Consider the following 13,012-nt stretch of genomic DNA (forward strand, 5'->3'; position numbering starts at 1 on the left):
TATTAAAATGCTAATATCTTTTGTTCTATGGGCTGAAACTACATGAAAATCTGCAGGCTTTTTGAAGATTATAATACTATTCTATGGTTAAAAATTGACAATTGGTAAAAAAGAACCAATATTTTCAAATGAATAAAATATGCCCAAATTTGCCTACATTTGTATATATAGTGTCCTGCAGGCCAGCTTCAGTTTTGGTGCTTCGTTTGTCTTTCCCGTGACCTTGTCAGTCTTTATATATATATATATATATATATATATATATATATATATATATATATATATATATATACTGCCAGCCAAATTGAATATTGAAATTCGCATATCTTTGGTTCTATGGGACGAAACTACATGAAAATATGCAAGCTTTTTGAAGATAATAATACAGTTTTATGGTTAAAATTTTATGAAAATTGGTAAAAAAAGAACCTATATTTTCAAACCAATAAAATATACCCAAATGTGCCTACATTTGTATATATAGTGTCCTGGCAGTCCAACTTTAGAGTTTTTGCTTTGCTTTGAGATTAATTTTTAGTTTTTTTGTTTTTTTTCTCCTCTCTTGTGGCCTTGCCAGGCCACTAATATATAAAGAGAGAGAGAGAAAGAATAATTTGAATTAACTAAATTAATTCTTGAACACATGAAAGAAAAGCAGTTTTTGTTTACCCTCATGTTTTTTTTTTTAATAAACTGATAATATAAGCTCAATAATTCGTCTTTTCTATAAGTTAGAGTTTTTATATATTTATAGATTAATACATTCATTACATCTTCAGAAGATACTTGGAAAAGAATTGATTCATAAATGTCCTTTTGGTGTACATGTTTCTGAAATGAATGCTTTATCCAAGTTCAGAATAACATTAATATATAGATTCTTCGTCTTCATCACCTATCAAATTACTTGCTCTATTTAAAAAAGAAAAGAATTATATTTTCCAGTCAGACTGGCGTTTAAATACAATATTTAATCAATATTTGTCACCTGCTTAACATGAACAGATGTGCTCGAGTGAGACCAGTATTTATTTAACAAACAAAAAATACGGTGCAATTAGAGATTACTTGTGGTTATGATTGAACAATTTTTACATGTTTGTTGAGAAGTATTTGATTACTCGTTTTAAGATCCAGGGTGTCAAGGCTTAGGATTGTTTTGCTTTCATTCATAGTTGATTGTAACTTCTTTTTGACGTCTTAATAGTTCTTTTTTTCTTATCCCATTTTGTTTAATTTGTTTTTTAAATATTAAATTAGAGCTAAGAAAAAATATTTAGAAATGTATTTTGGTTTCCTTTCATTGTCAAATTTTCTTTAATAAATATAGGGTTAAACAAAAAAAACAAAAAACTCAGCAATTGATAGTAATAGAACTGCAGCAGTGTTATTCAAATGTTTTTATTTTTTTTTTTTTTGTAATTTTTCTTTTTCTGTTTTTTTTTTTATTTTTTTTTTTTTTTTTAATTTTTTTTTTTGTAAATTTTTTTTTTTTTTTTTTTTTTGTAAATTCTTTTTTTTTTTTTTTTGTAAATTTTCTTTGTTTGAATCATCCAATGCCAGAACGCTCAATTAGCCATTGCTGACAGCAAATCGATTCCTGATAGACCAGTTTCCTTCTCGATGATCGCTTTTACACTGACGGCGATCATCAGTTATTTTTTTTTTTCTTTTTTAAGCCACTTTGAATGCAGGGGATTTGTAATTATTTTTTTTATTTGCTTACTATTACATCGTCACTTGTGTCGGACAACTATTGTTCATTGCTTCGGATTGTAATCGTTATGAAAAATTGTTAAAAAAAAATCACTCCTTAACTCTACTACTAACTCTAAGTTAGAATCGTAACAACCCCCTCCCCATAAAAACATGGTTACATGGAATGTTCAAACACAATTTGGTCAGAAAGTGAGTGATTATTTCACGTATATGCAAATACCAATTTTTTCAGAGTGTTCAAATGCAAATTATCTAAAAAATAAATAAAAACATTAAATAATAGAATAGTACTCATAGGTCAGGATGATTTTGCTGAAGGTTTTCTACAATACCATCACATTTTCTTTGGTTTGTTATACTCCAGTTTAAAATTCCACTTTTACATTTGTTCACACATCTCTAAGGAGCTCTATCAGTTGTCATACTTAAACTGGCTTTTATTATTTTCAAATGTCTTCTTTTTTTTTTTTTTTTTTTTTTTTTTTGCTACTTTCGAGATTTGTAACCGTTTCTTCTCAGTCTTCCTAGAGTATTTTGTTTTAGTTCTTTGTGTTTCTTGGTTAGTCTTTCTTTGTCAGTTATAATTTTCCTCTGGTCGTTCTGTCATGCTTACGTTTTGAAATAACATTTTCATCACTAAATACACAGATTGAATAAATTCATTTTCTTTTTCTTTTTTTTTTTTTGTTTATTTTCTTGGTCTTGAATTTCAGAGTATATTTATTATTTGAAAGTTGTGCATGCAAGAGGTATACCACTGAAATTTCTTTCAAAGGCTACTATAGTATAACTCGCTAAAATTCGAATTTATGATTAAAAAAAAAATTAGAAGCCTTTAAAATCTACTAACGTATTTGACAAGCTTGTGTTCTTTCTCCTATGTTTAAGTTTGTTGTTGATATGAGCCGCAGTGAGGCCTGAGAGTTTGTACTAAAGGACTAGGACTACACTAACAACTTTGCCAAACGTCCATTCAACAATTGATGAATTGTAGTGTTTACTTCTCTACTCTTACTTCCCTTATTTTGTCCTTTAGTCATCACATTCAATAAACAATGTTTCTGACAAAGGAGAAAGAATTGTTTTCTGAATAGGAATCTCTATCAAACACCTATTGTTGGCTTATTTTTGACCTTGAAGTAATTTTTTTTTCTTTTTGCTCCTTAAATCGGATGACTTCATCCCTTGAAATAACCACGTCAGATATGTCCACTGTAACGATTCGGAAGACGAATGAAAACCAGTTAATAAGGCTTTATTAATCTAGAATCACAGGTATGCATGCTGAAATAGAAGAATGGAAAATTGCTAATATTTTACGCAAAATAACAATGCTGATATGGCATTCACCCCGAATGGAAAGAGTTCGGGGGTGGGGGGTTATGAAATGATATACAAAAGTTGTGTTTCTTAGATGATAGAGAAGGAACCGTTGTTGTCTAAGGATGAGTTCCGATAGGTTCTGTAAACTTTGATACAACGTCTAGGACCACTTGGCCATATGTCACTAGTTACCCAAAGGTGCTGAGTTCAATCCTGAACGAAGGCAGTGAAAAGTAACATTCAAAACAGAATCAGCAACTATGTCCCAGAGCCTAACTGGAGTCCGAACACGGTACCCTCGTAATAATAATAATAAAAGGTTGGGTTCGAGACTCCTAACAAACGGTTCCCCAGTTCGATACAAAACACCTGATGAAGGCCGGAGGGCAAAACGGCCGAAACGTTGTGACTATAACAACCAAGATGAGGAAGTCAGTCCGACAATCTCAGTCCACATTGTAGTCCGCTGGAAAGCAGTACAGCGGAACAGTTCCACAAATGGGTAGTTCTGGGAAAGAAGCTTTGTTCATGGAATTTGCATTTAGATTTAGGCACAGATAAACACAATCTAATACATGATAATGTGCATATATTTAAACCAAATATGTCCCTCATATAACTGCTACAATAATCTTGTTTACAAACGCCTGTTTATTTATTTTAGCGAGGAGGGATCATTCAAACACTGTTACAGGGTTATGGTGAGGCGGTTATGTAAGTTACTTCGTGTTAATACATTAGTTTGATAGAGAATATTTGTTACAGCTGGAGTGAAAAAAAATATTACAGCAATATATATATATATATATATATATATATATATATATATATATATATATATGACATGTAATTGCGTAATAGTGATTTTACTTAAAATACATTTTTTAAATATCCATTTATAATGCATAAGCACTGGAAATCATTCCAAAGACCAATATGACTCGTATATTACCGTGGCTTTCGTTATAAAGACGGTCTTGATATTACTCCTTCATAATTACAAGATTACAATGGTTGCCTCTGACATGCATCCACAGACATATGAAACCTATCTGTATGTTGGCAACTGTTACTTAATTCTAGGAATGACTGAGGAAATCAAATGCCAACAACAGTCAAACCGGTCAAAAAATAAAAAAAATAGATAAAAAATAATAAATTTATCTGCATTTTTTTCTGCCTTTCTTGCTTTTGTCACCCATGCTCAGTTGTCTTTCATGCAGGTTCAGTCAGTTTTTTTAGACAGGAGAAGAGTTATTTTTAGAATGATGAAATCGAATTTAGGAAAAATCGTGCTTGGAAAACCCGTTCCTATTTGTCAGGTAGGAAAACACAAGTACCGTGTTTTCTTTTTTTTTTTTTTTTTTTTTTTTTTTTGTGTGTGTGTGTGTGTGTGTTTCGTAATACCACCAGAATTGTATAAACTAAATTAATTCTTCTAAATAAAATATTTGCTTTCTTTGATAATACGTGTTTTCTTTCTTTTATTTTTGTTTCGTAATAAGTGTTAAAACTAATTTTTTTTTTTTTTTAATAAATATATGGTTTGGTTTTTCGTATTTTGATTCCATGATCAAGTTTATTTTTTTAAAACGAGTTAAAAATATTTTTAAAAAATATTATGAGGGGGGGATTATAGTATCTTTTGAAAACAATATCTCCTTCCAGAACGGTCATAAAATGTGTTTTCAATCGATATTTATTCAATAAGGGACCAGTTTTCCTACCTAGCAAAAAAGGAGTTTTCCAGGCACCGACGAAATCTGTTACTTTGTTGAACCAACACACAATCTGCCCCCCCCCCCACCTAACAGTTCTGCTCTAGCTAAAAAAAAAAATTGTTCCTATCAAAGGGAGGTAACGTTTTTTTTTTGTTTTTTTTTTTTGTTTTTTAATTAGAAAATTCTGACAAAATATTTTATGGAAGGAATTAAATCAAATTATTCTTAACATGTTGCAACGATCCACAATGAAAACTGACAAATCAGAATTGAATGTTATCGATGATAAAGAAACTACAAAGAGACTAACTTTACTTTATATACCAGATGTAATAGTTTTCTGTGCTAGCTATTTCTACAATTAAAATTTTTCCATAAGTCTGTTAGATTTTTTGTAGTTGAAAGTTGGATAGACGGGGTGCCGAAAGGGTACTGGATAAATTAGCTGACTAGCCTTTCATAAATTCATGGTCTGCATGTCTTTTGTCGGGCATGTAAGCTTCTACGATATTCACCTACTTAAGTAAAGCCACTAGTGCAACAAATGAATTCTCCCATGATGCAAGTGGAGCGTTTCAAATTTGTAAATTAGAAATGTATTGCTCGTTAGTCATATCCTGTCTGACCTTTTTCTCTTGATCCACAGCTCTACTTTCTGTGGACTATTCCTTAACTGAGTGTAATGCATGACCATTCAACTTGTGCACATTAAAAAGATCAAAGTTTGTTTTATTTATATCTATATAATTATTAAAATAGATTATTTTTTTATTCTCGTCTAGAAAAAAAAATAGCAACAGACAGATGCCATATATGAATTAAATATGGTCACATTACCTGCCAATACCTACAGCATATTTTACAGATATTATCAGCCGATTTTATTCAATATCATGAATTCCTATAATATTTCCGATGAAAGCCACTCTCCCAAAATAGTCAAACTTTGAGAAAATTTGAGGTGATTTAACCCTCTTTAAAATATCTATTATGCTTCCAGAAGAAATCAGGAACTTTTGTTACATTACCTTTATAATACTGGTTGCACCGTCAATGTTTATCTCTTCATTCCATACGTTTAGCATTTACTCATTACACCTACCACGCATAAATTCTGAACGCTCTCTTTCACGTTGTTAAACTCTGGGCAATTTGATTGGCTGCCCCAGACCTAAACCAGATTGCTGTAATGTCTTTAGCACCACTTGACAACAAACAACATGGTATCAGTCAATGCTCCGTCTCATAAACGCATTTTCTTGTAAAGAAAAGGTAGTATATTTCACTTAGTACATTTAATATTTACGTGTACTTACGTATTTAACATAGATTTTACTGCAGTGAACAACAATAATCAAACTTGACTAGCCAAGCTCCTTATTTGTTAGCTTTCTTCAACGATAGTGAACAGATTGGCTATTAGTGAATATTGTGAAAAAAAAAACCCATTAAACAAACACTATGCTGATTAGAGTTCTTCTTTGTCTTCTTTGGTTTTTTACTGCGATGCCACATTCTAAATATAGAGGATTTACACGGCTTTTTATTTTACAAAAAAATGCTTATTCAAGTATGTGAAAAGTTATTTTTTATCGTTTGGATCTTCAAATAAAAGCCCATTACATTTTAGATTGTCCACAATTTTAATGAAATCGTCTTAGAATAAAAAATACATCAACAATTAGTTTTTACATTCTGGTGAGATAGCATATAGCATAGCTGATGATTTCCTTTCAGTTCATTCTTAAATTAAAACATTTTCTATTTCAGTCACGTAAATTATTTTATACATTAATATTCATTAATAATAATTATGAGGCAATTTAAAATAAATATAACAACTTTGTATTTGTGTAGAATAAGGACAGAATTTTCCGGATATACAAGAACGAATTGTGTCCAAATGCTGAACTGGTGGAAATTGAAATAGCTAGCATCTTTAAGAAACATTCAGGCATTATTCATTATTATAAACTCATTTTTTTTTAAATATTTAATAAACTTTAATATTTTATTTTTTAATATTTGATTTATTACTTTTTAATATTCGATATAATTTCTTTTAAATATTTGGCTTCTATAAATATTAAAAAAAAAAATTTTGTTAGTATTTTATAATGTTTATCAATATTTAAACTATTTTATCTACTTTTTATTTACTGTAACTGCAATTTAATTTTTATACTCGACTCTTATTCCGACTCCTTAAAGTATAATGAATAAGCAATGAATTCTGAGTTTTTGACTTCAGCCTTAAAATAAACCGTTTATAAGGAAAATAAAAATAAATCAACATTCAAAAAAAAAAAGAGAGGTATTTTTCGAAAAGCTTCCCATTTGTGGAACACATTACCATGAGACTGTTTATCGACAGGGTACACGATCCTCTTAAAACTAGCGGCAAAAATACCTGTAAACAATCATTCAACTGACAATTTATCGGTTTCATTAATCCTTATCCTAGAGTTATTTTTAATCTCGATAAGTGGTGACTTATTAGTAAAAATAAATAAATAAAATCGGTTAATCTATATATCTATAAAAATGAACGTGTCTGTTTGTGTACATTTCCCTACGCAATAACTATGTCAATTTTAAGTCTACAGACTCGAAATTCGATATACAGGATACTGAGATTTGGGAAAATCTTTGTAATCCGTTTTCGGCCAGAAATTTGGCTGTTAAGAGGTCAAAGTTCAGTGATTTGACCGTTGAGAACTCTACCAAACTTCTCCGCCAATTTTGGGTTTAAACACTTGAAATTTTAGATATAGGTTCCTTAGACATAGATCTAACTTAATAACTTGATTTGAGCCTAAAACAATAAATTTTAAGAAGTCATAATAGGGGTCAAAGTTTAAAAAAAACATTGACCTCTGTGGTCTCTACTAAATTACTCAGATAATTTCTGGTCTAAACATTTGAAATTTTACACAAAGGGTATTCAAAAATAGGGCAAGCTTTTTAATCGGTTTAGGTCGAAAAATTGAGCTACCAATATATAAATGTATGTATGTTTGCATGTATGCCTAAAACTTTCTACAGTGGTGACGGATTTTATCAAGATCAGTATCGTTTTAAAGTTCGACCTTTCAGACGACAAATATCGAAAAATCGGCTAAAAACATTAATATCTTCAACGGGGCACTTTTCTACAGAGAGCCGGTCTCTTTTTTTCACCGATATTTTCGAAAGTCATCCTCCTTTCGATTGTCTAGCCTTAATTTAAACCTACGTCACTTCCAGTTTGGAGGTAGTCGTAAATCAAGGTTCAAGGATACAACAATGATAATCAGTAGTGGTAGAAATTAGGTAGCATATGATTATATAAGAGAATGGCTTTACAAGAACTTGTTTCCGTTGGACTTGAAAACAATCATGTTATAGTTAAGTGAGAAGTAACCCTGCAATATTTTGTTCTACAAGTGGATACTTCTAGGAAAGAAACTTTTCTTGTGGAATTGTAGTTTTGTTTTAAGTACAGATAGAGTAGGAGAAATCGTTGACGATGGTTGTAGCTAGACGAGTGTTTGTTGTGAATGCCTTACAGGGGCGGAGGGATAGATTGAAGCCCAGTAAAATACTTGCCATGAAAATAACAATAGGTTGTGAGTCTATCTTCTGTGAGAAAGAGGCAATGAGGAGAAAAATACACCGTCTACTCAGATGTAGCATCTTAGGAAATATTTGGTTCTTATGTAAAGTGTTATAACAAACACAAGACCTCAAAAGCATACCCCTCCCTTCTTCTCATATTCGCAACTTATATAACAACAATGTAGACAATGAGATTTAAGTGTGTTTATATATTTTTTCCTGTGAAGTGTATTTAAGGATTTGTTTTAATCCGTCCCTTGCAGCGGTTTCCTCGCGTTATTACTTATCTGTTTTGTTGCCACACAATACGTTTAATTGTGAGCCCCGACTTTGTCAGAATTACCTGCAATTAATCTGTTATTTTCATTTTCCTCCATTTTTCAGATAATTTATGTAACAATGCATGGCATTAACATAATCCATTCTTTTTGTCGGGTTTAGCCATATGAAACTGTGAATCTCATTTCAGGCCGATTCGGTAGATTTAATTAATCTCGCGAGTAATATGAACAAGAGTTGTTTAAATTTTAGCCTTGAACTTGATTAAAATTTTAAAATTTCTGATTCGTGTTCTCCGTGACGCACACTTGTTTTACTGGTCTTTCATGGACAGTTGTTACACACCAGCAGGTAAAAAGAATATACTATTTTTTTAACATTTTATTGTATTTCATGCAAATATTTGTTTTGATTATCTTTTATATGTTGTCATAATGAAAATTGTAGCTGTCTGGAACTAAGATTACGTCACTATGCTCCTATCGTTTTACCATCTTATTTTAATTTAAGAATTGTCTTTGATTGCTATTCTTTTTAAATTTATAACTTAAATTACATATCTTAAATATAGATCTATTGTAATTTGTAAAATTAAGTTTTCATTTAAATTATCTCCCTTGAAAATTAACAAACAAATATCAATAAGAAAGGTTTTGGTAATTTACTCTTTTATTAAACCTCTTTAGTTTTGTCAATATTAACAGTAATTATTCTACATATATAAGAATGGGACAACAAAACTATTCTACATATATAAGAATGGGACAATAAAATTACACATGAACAACATTTAAATTGTTGAGAAAACACTTATGCAAATTAATGTGTATTTGTTCTCTATTTTTTTATTACAGTATTTCAAATGAGTGTTGCATTTAAATAATGATCCGTTTTGATAGTAATCTAGGTAATAAAAACAAATTTCGTTTCAATATAAGTAAAATAGTGGTTTATTAGATGCCTACTTTGCATATTTAAATTTTAAACGTTACTTCTTGAGTATTATTTATTTTTAATTTTTTGGTTCTATTTTTATATATATTCAAAATAATTGTGTGGATAAATCTCAAAGCAATTTGACAAAAGCTTGTTTTATTATTTACTAGCTGTCCCGACCTGACATTGCCCAAGATTCATTATGTTCAGTATTCTTAAATGTTTCTGTTCTATAACCACGCCTTTTTTTCTTGTCAGTATTTAAACTAGAAAGGTAAATAAGGAACGCTAACTCTTACTAACAGTAAGTTATTCCCCTTAGCTGATACATCTTTTAAGATTTTTACTTTTAGAATGTCTACATATTGCAAACTGCCGGACCATATTTATAATAAAAAAAAAGATTAATTCTAGTATATATTAACTATACAACCGTTTTTAACACCAATACTTAGTTAAAACAAAGTAAATTGTTTTATACTATTAAAATAATTTCCAACGCAATTGATAGTGTTTACCGATTCATTTATTTTTTTTATTATCACTTATGCTTGGAAACATGATGTAAATTATAAATCTATGACGTCACGCCACCAAAGCTATAATGGTTTATGGTAATGTTGAAAGTTCTATTTATGAGAAAGTTCAAATAGTTCAGTCGGTAGAACCTCAGGCTGAAGATCTCAAGGTTTTGGTTTCTGATCATGGCATCTGCTTTAGTTGTTTGAATTTATTATTTACTATTAATGCAGTAGTTTCCATTTCTAAAAGTAGTTTAGCGATCGTTGATATTTAGAAATGAGACAAATTCTCCCATGTATGTTTTTTTTTTTTTTTTTTTTCCTTTTCATGTTCTGGTGGTATTAACCCCAGGAGGGCTGAAACCCTCGTCGAGAGAGAAATGACGACTGGTTTCACTGACGGTTGTATTAGTCTTTCAACTTCAATGTGTATATGCTAGGTCAAGCAGGAATTTTAAATTGGTAGTGTATTTAACATCTTAGAAAACATTTCGTAATGTTAAAATCTTTGAAAATTAAGAAATGTTAAGAAAATATTTATTAAATAATAAAATCATTTATTTATTTACAACCGCCAGTGAAACCAGGCGTCATTTCTCTCTCTCTCTCTCTCTCTCTCTCTCTCTCTCTCTCTCTCTCTCTCTCTCTCTCTCCACAAGGGCTTCAGCCCTCCTGGGGTTAATACCACCAGAATATGAAGAAAGAAAAAAAATATAATACAGACACTCTTCTACCCTTGATAAAGGTATGTTTCTATACTAACAATTTCGACACATATATATATATATATATATATATATATATATATATATATGATTTTATCATTTAATATTTTCTTAACATTTTTTGGTTTTCAAAGATTTTCAATTTTAAGATGTGAAACATGATTCTAATTTAAAATTCGGTAATATAGCAGAGAAGCCAATAAATGACGACAACAACAATATATATATATATATATATATATATATATACACACACGAAATGTTACCGTAGCCAATAAAAGTTAATTTTATTCCTACGTACCTCATTTGTTTGGTTTTCAACTAGTTTTTATTGCTTTTTATTTAATCTAAAAAATTCAGTATAAATTAACTTTTATTGGCTACAGTAACATTTTATTTTTCGTATGGTTGTTTGTGGGTTTCTCTGCTAAATACCCTAATATTCTCCAATGTCTTTGTTATGGTTAAAAAAATGTGACTAATGGAAAAATTGATTGGACAGACGGACGAAATCTATTTTTATATAAGATTGTAACATGTGTTAGTTTATTCTCAATAACAAATGAAAGTTAGCTCGTCAAAATCAAAGCTTGAATTTAATTTAGATCCAACTTTGAAAATCCTGCTAACATAATTGTATACATGAAATATATTTAGTTAATTAAACACATTTTAGGAATTTTAATTCATATAAATTTAAGGTAATACATTTTCAATAATATGAAATATTTAATTTTAAGAGAGTGCTATACTTTGCTTGAAGCATTGTGTATATAGTATAAATCATTGTATTGAAGGATAGTACAATGTGTGGTAAACAAAAGAACAGAATTATATATAAGGAAATGAGAGAGCAAAGTTGTTTCGTGTAGTATACATCTATTTCTATTTATAACATATTTTTATATTTATACCCGTTCGTTCTAGTACATTGAAAATAGTATCCTTTCTTTGGAGTAAAAGCACAGAATGACTGTGTTTTTCAAATGAAAAGAAAGTTGGAGTAACCGGAAGTCAACACATCAATAACGGTCAATGCATAGCCAAATCACAAGTGATGACAGTATTTGATTGGTTATTTACCAATGTTGTTGTTTGTATATATATATATATTTTTTTTTTTTTTTTTGGAGCCGAGGATTGATAATTTGTACCATTTAGATTACTTGAACTATTATTTTCTGTTTTGATTGTTATTTTCATAACGTTTTAGCCGATGTAACTCCCCAACCTTCTTCAGTTGTATCTTTTTGAACTTAGGAATCTTTATTATGAACTTAGGTGCCTATATAAAATTTTGAACCAAACCCTTGAATTAAATAAACGGTTCAGCTTAAACTTCGTTATAGATTCCCAATGTTCAACTAGAAGGTTGCCAAATTGGAAAAGATGCATCTGAAGAATGTTAGAGGTTATATTGCCTGAAATGTGAAAATAACAATCGGGGTGAGTATATTAGTCCAAACCGTTCAAATAAAATATAAATAAATTTCTTGGTTGGTTTTATTTACAGGGTGTATTGGAGGTCTAATGTACATATTTATTTTTAAACTTATTTTATAATTCATAAGTAAAAATTTTTTAATTTAATTTTATTTTTTTATTTATATTCAAAATAATTTTGTGGATAAATCTTTAAGGAAAGCAAGAAGAGAGGTTAGAAGAGGAACTCATTGTTTGGTTACTTAAATTGAATCTGACAATCCATTAGAACTTCTCGTTACTTCAGCTTCCAACTCATGTGAAAATAAAACATTAAATTGATTAATTCTATGCTTCTCTTTTGAAGAGATGTTATTCCCGAAATATTAAGACGAACATGACTAAATATGAAAAAGGGAATAAATATATTCTACTGGTAACACACTATTGTCTTTGTTGTCACTGTATGCTATTGTTTATGTCTCTTTATGTTATATTTCCACTTATATATGCATGTATAAACGATTATACATTATTTGTCGGGAACACAGGTCTATTCTGCTGACAAAACCACGTGGACACCAATGTTGATCTACAAAAGATTTATTTATAAGGAGAAGAAAGATCATAGAAAACATCAGAAGGATGGGTTGCTTGCATACGTATAAGATACATGGATATAGATAAAATTGTACTCGGCCACACTGTATGCACTACTCTCACCTATTTTGAACAACGTAATGACAACAAATGCAGATTTTTGCCACAC

General features: G+C 29.9%; 1 protein-coding gene across 2 annotated transcripts in view; it reads left to right on the plus strand.

The window, feature by feature from the left end:
- The window catches only part of LOC145239815 (WD repeat and coiled-coil-containing protein-like), a 197,126-nt gene that overhangs the window by 36,804 nt on the left and 147,310 nt on the right, over window positions 1–13,012 (plus strand). The gene's annotated exons all lie outside the window — the stretch shown is intronic.

This window comes from Euprymna scolopes, chromosome 19, assembly GCF_053919585.1.
Source record: "Euprymna scolopes isolate OS-2025 chromosome 19, ASM5391958v1, whole genome shotgun sequence".
NCBI lineage: Eukaryota > Metazoa > Mollusca > Cephalopoda > Sepiida > Sepiolidae > Euprymna > Euprymna scolopes.